Genomic DNA, 14,977 nt, shown 5'->3' on the forward strand with positions numbered 1-14,977 from the left:
AATTTTCTTTTCAAGAGTTAAATTATATGAATTTTGATCAATATTTTAAGATATTGTGTGCAATAAATTTTTATTAAATTTAAATTCATACAAAATTCGAACTATATTAAATTCAAGATATATTATTCCAATTAAATATTGTTAATCAATATAATTTGATAATTGTTTAAATTCAAATAAATATGAGTTTAATAAAAGTCTAGCTATCATTAGGCTAGTTCATTTTTGGGCCACAAGTGATGAACCCGTTTTGCTAAGCCCAAGATATCATCATATTTTAGAAGCACAATTGAGCGTCACATGTTGAATGGTGTGACCTACCAAGTCAAGTGATGGAGCCAATAGGACCATGCCACACCTAGTGAAATCAAATACCCAATCAAATTTTGTCATGTCACTTAAATCTGATTGGCCAAAAGAAACTCCCTACAACTATAAATATGAGTCACATAATTCAGAAAAGCCACTAACAATTCTAACAAGAAGCAAGAGAGAACTCATGGATCAAAAGTCATAGATTTCTCTACAAATTCATGCATTCAAGATCTAGTTCATCAAGTTTCAAGATGAAGATCACAAAATTCAAGAACAAGCTCAAATTCCCTTGAATTCAAGTATAAGTCGAGATCAAGTTCATCCAATCCACAAATCAAAATTCAGTTCATCAAGATTCAAGATCAACACCACAAGATTCAAGATCAAGCTCAAAAGCCCTTAAATTCAAGTACAAGTCAAGTTCAAATTCAATATCAAGCTCCAAGCCACTGACTTTATATTTGAAAAGGCGAATCAGAGGATTCATGGAAATTGTAACACTCACATATTGAAATCAGTAAACGATTATTGTGATATTTTCTTATCGCGATTGTTATTTTTCCTACACGAATTTTATTGTCTAACAGAAATATTGTTTCATCATATTTGTATGAAAAGATTACACTTTATAATATTTTCGTCTATTCTTTGAATATCTAATTAGTTTTAAATTTGAATTATAGAATTAATCTAATCTAATTAAGCTTTGAAAATAGTTATACAGACTCTCGAAAAGTAAAACCTGACGACTATTTTGGAACAAATGGAATATTGATTTGGTACACTTCTTAAGAAGAAATAAATGGAATGACAATTTTACTATTTCACCCTTTGAATATAATATATTCAATATTTTGAGAAATGCATTAAGAAATGACTATAGTTATTAATAAAAGTAAATTAGAAACTAAGCAATAAATTATTTTGTGATTTTTCAAAATACACAAGTTTAAATGGACATTTTTCTACTATATAACGGGTGAAGAAATGCCCGTGTTCCCAATAATTTTAATTAAAAATAATTTATTGTTATAAATATATTATCATATATAGTGAATGTCTAATTTACCACATATAATGAATGTCTACTTTACCATATATAGTGAATGTCTATTTCTGAAAAAGTTAGAAACCCAAGGTTAGTTTTTTCCTATACATAAAGGGGGTTTTCTTCATTGTAATTAACCCCTCAAGAACCTCTAAAGAGAAATAATAATTACTCTCTCTTGTCTCTTCATTCTTCTTCTTCTTCTTTGTTTTATATTTCATAACATATTATCAACACGAAACTCTGCCAATCAAGGTGAGATTATAAATCTAAAGGTAATTTCAAGGTTAGTAATTCCTTATGTTATTTGTCTTTTAATTTGCTACAAATGATATAATTATGGTTGAATTTGAGAAAAATAATTGATTTGGAACCACTTATGCTTTGTTCGTGAAGAACAATATTGTTAATGATATGATGATGAATTTAAGTCTCATCTCATTAAGTGTGTAAGACATTGGGTTAAAAGTTTTAATGCATCATGATGATAAGATGTTGGGTTCAAGTTCCATCGAGTTACAACCTAAGACACCTTTATATATGGATAATATATTGAGTTTGAATCTTAATACACCATATTGATGATATTATGACGGCTAAGATAAAATAATGGGCGTTTAATAAAACGTCATGAAACATATCCCATTGATATACTCTATTCCATAACGTGAATATGGTAGAAATAAATGATGAATCTGAAATTTGACAACTTGCTCCATTCTAGAAGGAAATGTGGTAGCAGTGTATAATATGTCTGAAAGAGGACAAGTGATTGAATGCACCAATATAGGTTTGGAGGTATAGTATGATAATAATCATTAAAAGTGATAATATTTTCACACGCTTATTATGATTATAAGATATGTTAGAGAAATAATCTATACATTATATGCACACCTCAATTTGCTTTTGAATTAGCAATATTTTGAAAGTGGTTATAAGCTATCATTGATAGGCTTAAGACACGATTATATTTCATTCTTGAAAATGAGAATTTTGATTGTTATAAGCACAAATCCATTCCCTGATGTGAATTTGATAATATTTAGCAAAGCTTAGCAACAAAGGTACACTTGATTGTGATGGTACTAGAACTCAACTCTGAAAGAGATAGAATAATTGAGATGAAACATTCTACAATTTGCTCAGAAGTAGTAAATATGATGTTTATTCTTGTAAAGTAAATCTGAAATTTACTAAAACAAAAAACACATGTCATGATAAACTTAGAGTTTACTAGTATAAAAATCACATGTCATGTGTTGGTTTGAAATATGATATATTATACACAAAATTACTTGTATGCATTAAACAAATAAATTGTGATTAATTCTCCCTCAAAGTTGGTTCTAAGCTAGAAACCACATGTTGTCCATCTAATAGGTTTTATATACGATATATGATTAATGGATATACCATAATACACAAAGATGGATTCCTCAAAGAAGATGAAGGATGTATGTTAGTTTCCTAACATAAGGGGAAGATTATAAGCATCTATGAAATATGCTAGGAATTATCATCATATCCTCATTCAAAAGATAATTCAAGTCAAATATCGAAAGCATCTCATATTTTAGCTGCAAGTGCTCCTATTGTGTCCCTAAAGGACAAAACTACGCATGTGTGAATCGTGGTAGATCAATCGATTTCAGATGAAATAATCTTTGAAAAGAATAAGGAGAAAATAATCATTTAAGAAGGCAATGTGCTCTTGACTAGCCTATGACATAGCACTTCAAACCTTATGAGGTTCAGGTACTTGAAAATAATGAAGTGATGAGATCTCAAAATATTATGTCACACTGTGGACCGATACAAAATGATATATCATCAATATCATTGATACAATATCGGCGCAATATTGTAAAATATTACGAGGATCTGAATTCTACTTTATTTAAGCATGCTGGCGTAGAAACATTTATCAAGTGACATGAAAGGATTCATCTTGGTAAGCATAAAACTTATTTGATTTGCAGTCCAGACACTTGAAGATATCAAACATGTTGACTATTGTCACTTGTTAAAATTTATATGAAATTTGTTTAAAGGATTCAAAATTTTTGAAGCATATTAAATTTTCTGGGAAACTTAACTATAATCCTTATATTGCATAAATTTGTAATTTGAAAATTATTGAAACTCTTGAAGAGTTTTCAAAAGCAATAGACTATTTGCTAGAATAAAAAATATAAAAAATTAGATTGGTTATATATCTTAGTGCAATTGGTGTACTAATGTATCTTGTAATTACTACAAGACCCGATATAGCCTTTCGATCAATCTGTTAGCAAGATATAGTTCTACTCCTACCAGAAAATATTGGAATGAGATCAAACATATGAGCTTATTTTATTCTAAAGATTGTAGTCCCGATCTTGTTGGTTATGCTGATGTTGGGTACTTATCTGATCCGTATAAAGCTCGATCTCAAATAAGCTATGTGTTCATATATGGGGGTACTGTCATATCTTAGAGATATATAAAACAGTCTATCGTAGCCACTTTATCGAACCTTGCTAAGATAGTAGTTATTCATGAAGCATGCCAAGAGTATGTGTGATTGAGGTCCAAAATATATCTCATTCGCAAAAAATGTGATTTGAAATGTGACAAAATATTCATGATTTTTTATGAGGATAATGCAACATGCACAACACAACTTAAGGGAGGACTCAAGGAGATAGAACGAAGAACATTTTTCCTATACACACGAGCTACAAAAAAATGATGATATTAACATGCAACAGATCCGTTCAAGTGATAATGTGACTGATTTATTCACCAAGTCTCCTCCAATTGCAACTTTCAAGAAAATGGTGCACAATATTGGAATGCAAAGGTTCAAGTATGTTCTTATTAGGGGGAGTTAATATGCGTTGTACTCTTTTTCTCTTACGAGGTTTTATACCACAGGGTTTTCTCATTTTGTCCCACAAGGTTTTCCCTGTAAGGTTTTTAATGAGGCATCCTATATGCATATTGTTAGAAATGTGTACTCTTTTTTCTTCACTAGATTTTTTTCCTACTAAATTTTTTCTAGTAAAGTTTTAACAAGGAACATTATCTATCAATTAGGCATTCAAGGGGGGTAGGGGTGGGGTGTTATAAATATATTACCATATATAGTGAATGTCTACTGTATCATATATAGTGAATGTCTATTTATGGATAAATTAAAACCCAAGGTTATTTTTTTCCTGTAAATAAAGGGGGTTTCCTTTATTATAATTAACCCCTTAAGAACCTCTAAAGAGAAATAATAATTACTCTTTCTTCTCATTCCATTCTTCTTCTTCTTCTTCTTTATTTTATATTTCATATCATTATTTATGTTTTTACAGCTAATACAGTGCCTAATATAATTTTTATTTTTCCATCTTTAACTAAAATTCTATTGTTTTCTTTTAAATTCAATTTTTATGTTGAATGTATTCAATAAGAGTTTTGAATATTTCTGTCTTAACCAATAAAAATAGGGGGAAAAATTTAAATAACCTTCCTTAGATGGTTAATTGCAACTTATAGCATAACTTTCATCTTTGCAAGTTGTAGCAAAAAAGGATTAAAAGAAGAAAAAAGAAAATTATTTTTCTAATAATATAAAAAATATATAATTTTTATATATGAAAAAAATATTCCATGCCCATAAAAAGGGATGACAGTTATTGTCAGGATATCAATCATCCCCTTAATTCTCTTTGAAATGGTTTTACTCCTACTTCATCAAACGATTTCATACTTTCAAAATAATTATTCAACCAATGATTTCCTCATCCACATGCACTCTCGGCTTGCTTCATGAATAGCTATAATCTTAGCATGATTCGATGAAGTGGCTATGATATACTGATTTGTTGATCTCCAAGATATGACAGTACCCCCACATATGAATACATAGCATGTTTGAGACCAATTTTTATGTGGGTCAGATAAGTACCCAGTATTAGCATAACCAACAAGATCGGAACTGCGATCTTTATAATAAAATAAGCCCATATTGGTAGTATCTTTTAGATACCATAATATGTGTTTGATACTATTCCAATATATCCTAGTAGGAGAAGAACTATACCTTGCCAACAAATTAACTAAAAAGGCTATATCAGGCCTTGTGGTATTTCCGAGATACATTAGTGTACCAATTGCACTAAGATATGGTATTTCAGGACCAAAGAGTTCCTCATTCTTTTCTTGAGGTCGGAATGAATCCTTATTCACATCAAGTGATCAAACAACCATTGGAGTACTTACTGGATGTGCTCCATCCATATAGAATCGTTTCAACACCTTTTCTGTATAGGCAGATTAATGGACAAAGAAATCGTTTGTCAAATGCTCAATTTGTAAACCAAGGCATAAATTTTTCTTCCCGAGATCTTTCATCTCAAATTCTTTCTTAAGGTAATCAATTGCCTTTTGAAGATCTATTGGCATTCCAATAAGGTTTATGTCATTGACATAGACAACAAGTATAACAAACTCCGATGTTGTTTTTTTTATAAAAACACTTGGGCAAATTTCATCAATCGTGTAACCTTCCTTAGATAAATATCCACTAAGATGGTCATACTACATGTGTCCAGATTACTTCAAGCCATACAATGATCTTTGCAATCTAATGGAATACATTTTCCGAGGCTTTGAACTATATGCTTTCAGCATTTTTCCTTTGCAAATTTTTATGTATATCTCATTATCAAGTGATCCATATAGATAGATTGTTACCATATCCATTAAACACATTTCAAGTCTCTCATGAATAGTGAAACTAATAAGATAACACAATGTTATTGCATCCATAAATGGTGAATATGTCTCATCATAATCGACACCAGGCCGTTGTGAAAAACCTTGTGCAACAAGGCGTGCCTTATACCTTTGTATTTTGCCATTTATTTTTTGCACAAAGACTCATTTATAACCAACAAGATTAACACCATTTGGTGTTTAAGCTATAGGTCCAAAAACTTCACGCTTGGCAAGTGAATTCAATTCAGATTGAATTGCTTCTTGCCATTTTGGCCAGTTATTTCTTTGTCGACATTCTGTGACAGATCGAGGTTTAAGATCCTCACTATCTTTCATGATTTTTGTTGCAACATTATATGCAAAGACATAATCGACTACTATTTCATATTGATTCAAATCAGTTTCAACATCACTTTTTTTTGACTAAAAGTTTTTTTTTTAAATTTAAATAGGCCCACATGGACTTTTATAAATTACAAATAGACAATTACAAAATGTTGGCCCAATTAATGGTCCATTATCCGAAAAGCCAAACCAAGTAAAACAAATACCAAAACCCATTAAATATCCTACTTAGGAAATTGGATCGTCTCTTTCTTGTTGCTTCATCTTCCTTTTTGCTTCATCTTCATTTATGGAGCATTCTACTCTCAGATGAAATTTGGACCTTAGTTCTTCAGATTCTTCTACAAGCCATGATGAAATTTTTCTGAGCTTGAATAATACTTCTGCAAAAGTCCCCTCTTGTATAGATAAGAACATTTGAGATGGAAATATCCTTCTCCTTTCGGTTTTAGAAGTGTAAATCCATGCAAACATTGAGATTTGAATGCATTTCATCTTGGGCATTTTAAATTCTCACAAATGCCATGAAATCACTCAATTGGAGATTTCTCCACCTCAGTCATGACAGATTTATCCTTCTTTACCTCAGATAAGTTTATTCCAAATTTCTTCTTCCTTTTGTTTGATTTACTCAGGATTGTTACTCATTTTTTATTTTTAACAGGTTGAGCTCAGTAATGCGCTAACACCACTGTCTTAAAACCCAAATCGAGTGTTAATCCAAATAAATCAGGTAAAGTTACCTATGTTTTTTGCATTTGATGCATGCTTTCCTATCAACCAGTTTAGAATTACATAGCATGTGTAACAGTTATTGTGGTTTATTGCAAATGAATTGTGTTGTCATAATCGACTATCCAGATTTTGCATGTTTCTAATTCTGAGGTTGGGGACCTGAAATTTATCCATGTTTAGCAATACTTTAGCTTTCTTTGGTAATTGCTAAAAATTTGAAAAAGTTATTCTTTCTGTTCCTACAAAATCAAAAATTCTATTAGAAATAAAACCAGCTACTTGGTTACCCTCTTTGTAAGTGTGATTCAGGACCAGGTGTACCCCTTTCATTAACAACTAAATTCTTCTTATTTCCAAAGCTATTGACCAAGGAATGTCCCAAATTCCTCCTACAAATTTCTTAACATCCAAAGATTTAGTCTCTAAAATCAAAGAAAAAAGGTTATGGATAACGCAGTTGAAATACCCGTGCTTATTCCTAGCTAGAAATTATCTCAAGGATGATAGTACTTGCTTTGAAATGCAAATCTATTTTTGTACTCATGGTATTTTTGAGATTTCTACTTTCTATCACGTGTAAAATTGAGTTAGCTTTCTAACGATACCAATTTTGTCCAAATCCGACACCAGACGAGGAAGTGATGAATGTTTTACTCAGAACTGACCGAAACGCCCAGGTGCGACTTCCAAGTTGACGGACCGCCAAATAAGTGATGGGCTGCCACTTTGACCATCCAGCCAAGGAAGTAGGGGCACGTTCTTGACAAAGAATTGACAGATGAGTTGATGGACCATCAGATTTTTGACGAATCGTCATTCAGGTCGTCAACTCTTATCCAGTGAAGCCCATTTCTGGTCCATGTATGACAGTCGAAATGACGGACTGTCAAGTTCCTGATGGACCATCATTCGGGTCGTCACACACCACATTTAGTTTACTTCCAGGCTGTTTTAACAGGGATATTTTGGTCACTTACCACTCGCCTATATATACCCAGATGAGTCTGAATTCAGCCATTTTGCTCATTATTATTTCATAAACAAAAACTAGGATTTCTCTCTAACTTTAATCTCTAAGAACAAGACCCAATATTCTTCAAAAATCAAAGGATTTCAAATCCTTCAAGTTCAAAAACATCAAACACCTTGAGTCAGGTATGCATAGTGTTCATCTATGGATTCATTTTGTTCATAGAGCTCAAGAACCATGTTTTAAATATTTGTTGATTGTCTTATTGTGATATGAGCATGTACATGTTGATGATTGTTGTTTAAGTTTCAAGATAATATCTAAAGGTGAATTTATGAATTATATGTGTTTGTTAGTTGAAACCCATGATCCTTATGTGGCTTAATATGGTGAAATTCATGAACACACTTAAGCTAAAAGAATGCATGCAAAGTGTCTGATAATATGCCTAGATGATAGAATTCATGTCCCATGATTTAATAGTGCTTAAATGACAAGTCCATGCTCTATACTTTACAATTTCCCGTAAATTCCATGTGAGTGATATACGTTGTTGTTGTGCTATGGATTGACCATGATATTGAAGCTATGCAAGTATATACATATTGTATGAATTTCCCATCCATGTATAAGATGTTGAGAACTATGCTTAGTGTGAAATCCCCTACTCATGATATGGTAAATTGTCGACTCTACTCTTATGATCAAGTCTGTCATGTGTGTCAGTTTCCTTCCATTGAGTCCTGGGGGTACTTGTACCCAAAAAATATAAAAGTGTACCTAGAGCCATGTCATGTTATCATGATAATCTCAGTCAATCCATGATCTATAGAACTCAGTCGGGCATGTGACTCAGGAAACCTCAAAAATCTCATGATCTCAGTTAATTCTCAAATAGTAGCACTAATCCGTCAGTCAATGGAAGTCAGTTACTCAGTCGATGTACCATCAGTTAAATCACGTTCAGTCTCTTTAGATGGGAGTAGAAGTTAACACCGAGTGAACAAAATGATGGGAAATCACCTGTCAGTTTAGGGTGTGATTCTTAGTAATCATCCTTGTGTTCCAGAACTACGAAGACAACATAGGTTGAGACATCTTAACCTGTCAGATTAGGGTTGATGAGGTGGCTTAGTCCATCAATTTAGGGTTCCCACCGTTCTCATTTTGAGTACCTGCCAGCTAAGGGTCACTCACAACTGTCCTTACCAGTTGAGCGATATTGACACCGTTCCAGTCGAGGCAGAGATTGGACCCCAACTTAGCTATATGCATTATTGGGGCATATTGGTCAAACAATTACCACCCACAGTTTCAGTCCCAGTCTCAGTAAAAGAACTCAGATAGTTCTTCAGATTTTAGTTTATTAGGACTGTCAGATATAGTCAATTCAGTTACAGAATGGAACACAAATAGTTCTATTAGATTCAGGACTTTAGACACAGTCATCTATGTTATCAAAATGTCAGTATTTGTCATGCTAGCTATCAGTAGATCATGTATTTGTGTCTAGATCTAGATATCACGTAATAACAATCTCAGTTACGATGTATGCATGTTTGCACTCTTACGTTCATATCAGTCAGTTAGTTAGCATCGTTCATGAATGTAAACACTTTTTGTATTTAGCCTACCTCACTCGTATACTCAGTACTCCCAATTGTACTGAAGTATTTGCGCTATGGTGCTTTCTTTCACGTTATACCATAGGTTCATAGATACGAGCTCTAGATCAGCAGTAGCAGTAGCTTTCCAGTTGCAGAGTTGCAATGAGTCCTCATCTATTCAAGGATGATATTATTTGTTCATTTTTGCTAGACGGAGTTAGTTGGAGACATGTTACTTCAACTCCTTATTCAGACAGTATTTAGAGCCTTTCAAATTTAGCTCAGATTTGATTCAGATTTCAGTTGTTTTTGGTATTCGTTACCCCATATGGATGTTATGATTTGTCAGATATTCTATGCAGTTGAACCTTATGGCTTATTGTTCATGTTTTCTGCATTATTATGTCATATTTTACAGTATACTGGCACAGATATCAGCCATGGGTTAACTTGTGGTCCTTTGAGGTCATAAGCACTGTGTAGCACTCCAGTTAAGAAAATTGGGGCATTACAAATTTGGTATCAGAGCCTAAGGTTCAATAGAGTCCAGGAAGTCTGAAAGCCACATCTAGTAGAGTCTTGTACACGGGTGTGTTGCGTGCCACATTTATGTGCAAGAGGCTATAAGATATTTTAGGAATAGTTTTCCTTCTTTCGGTACTTATATTGTGATAGTGAGCATAATATCAAGTTAAACTCTCAGTCTAATCCATTCTTCTCTTATTTCAGAATATGCCTCCAAAGAGAAAAAACTAGCTAGCTCCTCAGCCCAAAGATTCTTTGGGCGAGTATGTTTCTCATATAGAGTTTAGGGCCATATTCACCATACTTGCTAAGTCTGTGGCTGCCCAAAATGAATGGTCACCAGTTATTCCGGCCAATCCAGTGTCCAACTTAGCCACAGCTAGGATTCAGGACTTCACCCGAGTGAACCCTCCATCTTTCTTTGGGTCTAGGTTTGATGAAGACCCTCAGGAATTCATTGACCAAGTCTAGAAGGTCATAGACATCATGGGAGTTACTTCTTGTCAGAGTGTTGAGTTAGCTGCATACCAGTTATAGGATATTGCTCACACTTGGAATAAATAGTAGAAGTCTGAGAGGTTAGAGGATGCAGGTCCTATAGAGTGGGAGGAATTTGTCACGACTTTTTTAGACAGATTCTTTTCTCAAGAGTTGAGGGAGGCAAAAGTTCTTGAGTTCATCAACCTCAGGTAGGGAAATATGAAGTTTAAGGAGTATTCTCTCACATTTACTTAGCTAGCCAGATATGCTCCTCAATTCATTGCAGACAATAGGGCTAAGATGAGAAAGTTCATGTTAGGGGTGAATGATAGCGTGGTAATGGGTGTAAGTTTACGATGCTAAAAAGTGATATGACTTTATACAAACTCATGAATCATGCTCAACAAATAGAGGAGCATAAGATTAGGACTAGGGAGAGGCAGAACAAGAGAGCAAGGTCAAACAGTTTCAATTTTGCTCAACCAAAATCAGAAGGAGAAAACCGTTCGCAGTTTAGTCCTAAGCCAGCAATTCTATCTCCTTCCTCCTCTAGTGCCCCAGTTCTAAAATTTAGAGACAGCAACAGAGATCGAGCACCAGGATCTAAGTCTCAGGGTAGTGTCAGTAGTTCCCAAACTAATCCCCTGTGTCAGACTTATTGTAAGAACCACAAGGGTACCTGTAGAGCTGGTAGCAATGTTTTTTTTGGTTGTGGCAAGCCCAGTACGGTCACCTAAATCAACAGAGTGCCGCTTCCAGTACTACTAGTGGGCAACACCCAAACAGACTCTATGCTCTTCAGACCCGATAGCATCAGGAAAATTCTCCTTATGTCTTTACTGGTACATTATAGATTTTCCATATTCATGTTTACGCTTTACTAGATCCGGTGCATCCTTGTCTTTTGTTACTCCTTATATAGCAGGCGATTTTGGAATCAGTCCCAAAATTTTAGCAGAGCCCTTTTTAGTCTCTACCCTAGTGGGTAAAACCATTATAGCTCGGCGGATATAAAGGCACTGCCTGGTTATGATATTTGAGAAAGCCACCTCAGCAAATTTAGTTGAGTTAGAGATGACTGATTTTGATATCATTCTCAACATGGATTGGCTTCATTCCTTCTATGCCACAGTCGACCGCAGAACCAGGGTAGTTCAGTTTCAGTTCCTGAATGAGCCCGTCCTAGAGTGTAATGGTAGTACTTCATCTTTTAGGGGTCAACTTATTTCCTACTTTTGGGCAAGGAAAATGATTTCTAAGGGGGGGGGGTGTATCATCTCATGCATATTAAAGATTCCAATTCTGAATCTCCTAGTCTTGAATCAGTCCCAGTTATAAATGAGTATTTAGACGTATTTCTTGAAGATCTTCCAGGCATTCCTCCCAAAAGGGAAATAGGCTTCGGTATTGATCTTCTTCCATATACTCAACCTATTTCTATTCTATCATACAGAATGACACCAGTAGAACTCAAGGAACTAAAAAATTAGTTGGGGGATCTCTTAGATAAGGGATTCATCAGGCCTAGTGTATCCCCATGGGGTGCACCAGTCTTATTTGTGTGCAAGAAAGACGGTTCTCTCAGGATATGTATTGATTATCATCAGCTCAACAAAGTTATGGTTAAGAACAAGTATCATCTTCCTAGAATACATGACTTGTTTGACCAACTTCAAGGTGCCAGTTATTTCTCCAAATTAGACCTTAGATCAGGCTACCATCAGCTCAGAGTTAGATAATGTGACATCTCGAAGACAGCTTTACTTACTTGGTATGGTCACTTCGAGTTTCTAGTTATGTCCTTTGGTCTTACTAATTCCCCAGCCTCTTTCATGGACTTGATGAATTATTTGTTCAAGAAGTACTTGGACATGTTCATCATAGTCTTCATAGATGATATCGTGGTCTATTCCCGCATAGAGCGTGATCATTCAGATCATCTTAGGATTGTTCTCCAGACTCTCAGATATCACCAGCTATTCGCCAAATTTAGTAAGTGCGAGTTTTGGCTAAGATCGGAAGCATTCTTGGCCATATTGTTTTTGGTTATGGCATTAGAATAGATCCTCAAGAGACTGAAGTGGTAAGAAACTGGCCTCGCCCTATCTCTTTATCAGATATCAAGAGTTTTTTGGGATTGGCTGGCTATTACAGATGGTTTGTCGAGGGATTTTCTTCTATTGCATTCCCCATGTCCAGATTGACTCAGAAGAAGGTCAAGTTTTAGTGGTCAGATCTTTGTGAGAAAAGTTTTCAAGAGTTAAACACTCGAATCACCTCAGATCCAGTTCTAGCTCTTCCAGATGGTTCAGGTGGATGTGTCCAGATGGGTTTAGGTTGTGTCCTCATTTAGCATGGTAAGGTCATAGCCTACACCTCCAGACAGTTAAAGCCCCATGAGAAGAATTATCCTACTCATGATCTTGAGTTAGCAGTCATAGTATTTACCTTAAAGATTTGGAGGCATTATCTATATGGAGTTTATGTAGATGTTTTCATGGATCATAAGAGTCTTCAGTATGTCTTTTCTCAGAAAGATCTTAATCTTCGTCAGAGAAGGTGGTTAGAGCTTTTGAAAGATTATGATATGACTATCCTTTACCATCTGGGAAAGGCCAACTTTGTGGTTGATGCTCTCAGTAGACTCTCTATGGGTAGTGTTCTCATGTCAAGGACAACAAGAAGAAGATAGCTCAGGAAATCCATCAGCTTGCCAGACTAGGTATCCGCTTAGTCAATTCTTTGGAGGGTGGTATATGTGTTCAGAGTAGTTCAGAGTCATCTTTAGTTTTCGACGTAAAAGAAAAGCAAGACAGGGATCCCAGCCTTATCAATCTAAAATAGTCAGTTCAAAATTAGAGAGTAGAGGTTTTCTCCCAAGGGGGAGATAAGGTTGTTCATTGTCAGGGTTATCTGTGTGCGAATTCTTGCAGAAGCGCATGGTGCGCGATACTCTATTCATCCAGGGGGTACCGCGACCTGCGGGAAATCTATTGGTGGAGTGGGATGAAGAAAGATGTTGCAGAGTTCGTGGCTAAGTGCTCTATATATCAATAAGTTAAGATAGAGCATCAGAAGCCTAGTGGACCCATGCAGGAGTTTGCCATTCCTACTTGGAAGTGGGAAGAAGTGAACATGGACTTCATGATGGGTTTGCCCTAAACTCATCATCAGCATAATTCAGTTTGGGTTATTGTAGATAGGATGACCAAGTCAGCTCATTTCCTTCTAGTTCATACCTCTTATTCAGCCGTGGATTATGCCAAACTCTATATCAGGGAGTTGGTCAAAATACATGGTGTTTCATTAAATATTATTTTAGATAGAGGTACCCAGTTTACCTCTCACTTCTGGAAACCATTCCAAAAGAGTCTTGGTACCCAAGTCCATCACAGTACAGCCTTTCATCCTCAAACAGATGGTCAAGCAGAAAGGACCATTCAGACTATTAAAGATATGCTAAGGGCGTGTGCAATTGATTTCAAGGAAAGTTTGGATGACCATTGCCTTTGATTGAGTTTGCATACAATAATAGCTATCATTCCAGTATTAAAATGGCTCAATTTAAAGGTCTCTATAGCAGGAGGTGTAGATCTCCAATTGGTTGGTTTGAAGTTAGTAAGGCCTCAGTCATACGTCCTAACTTAGTTTTTGATGCCTTAGAGAAAGTTCAGTTGATCAGAGAGAGAATTCGGGCTGCTCAAAGCCAACAAAAGTCTTATGCTGATGTTTGTAGAAAGGATCTCAAGTTCGATGACTATGTCTATGTCTATCTCAAAATCTCTCCCATGAAAGGAGTGAAGAGGTTCGGCAAGAAAGGGAAACTCAGTCCTCGCTATGTCGGTCTCTTCAAGATTCTCAGTCATTTAGGCAAGGTAGCTTATGAGCTCGAATTGCCTTTAGATTTAGCCTCAATTCATCTATCTTCCATGTATCCTTGCTCAAGAAGTGCATAGGTGACCTAGCAGTTATAGTCCCTATTCAGAGCGTTGATATTCAGAACAGTCTCTCTTATGAAGAGATTCTAGTCAAAATCTAAGACTATCAGACTTGTTGATTGAGTAACAAAAAAGTCCCTCTAGTTAAGGTTATTTGGAAAAATCATTCCTTCGAGGAAGCTACTTGGGAAATAGAAGCAGATATGCATACCAAGTATCCTTACCTCTTCTTCGCCAATTCAGATCAAGCTCAAGGTAA

The sequence above is a fragment of the Capsicum annuum genome, chromosome 5 (genome assembly GCF_002878395.1).
Source record: "Capsicum annuum cultivar UCD-10X-F1 chromosome 5, UCD10Xv1.1, whole genome shotgun sequence".
Lineage (NCBI taxonomy): Eukaryota > Viridiplantae > Streptophyta > Magnoliopsida > Solanales > Solanaceae > Capsicum > Capsicum annuum.